We start from the raw sequence: 512 nt of genomic DNA on the forward strand, positions 1-512 counted from the left end.
CTCTGGGTGTGTGCCTGGTAGTGTGTGCCTCTATGGTGAAAGGGTGCACACTTAAATGTACGGGTGGCTGCTTGGGTGTCCCTGTATGGTGAAAACATGCACACTTAAATATATGGATGGCTGGGTGCGCGTGTGTGTATATGGTGAATGGTGTGTGTGCTTGCGTTCAGGGGCTCAACAAATCTACATTTCGGGGGGCTAACCCTTCAAATGTTGAGAGAGGCACTAACTTGATGGGTGGTGAGGGAGGGGCAAACTTATTTGTTTGGGGCATCTCATTTCTTTACACATTTTAATGAGACTACTCTAGTGCAGCTTCAATGTTACAAGCAGTTAACTCTCTCCTTTAAGTTTGAAAGCACCCACTTATGGACTGCTGTGAGAATGAGTGGTCTCCTGCTGCCTTCCTACCCTTCTAATCACTCCGCTGGCAAGCAAGTATTAAACCCACATCACGATTTCAATTGCCTAAAAAATGTGGCATTTGATTGCAGGTGCTAACGGTGAAATGC

This window comes from Ambystoma mexicanum, chromosome 6q (genome assembly GCF_040938575.1).
Source record: "Ambystoma mexicanum isolate Mex_15411 chromosome 6q, UKY_AmexF1_1, whole genome shotgun sequence".
Classification (NCBI taxonomy): domain Eukaryota; kingdom Metazoa; phylum Chordata; class Amphibia; order Caudata; family Ambystomatidae; genus Ambystoma; species Ambystoma mexicanum.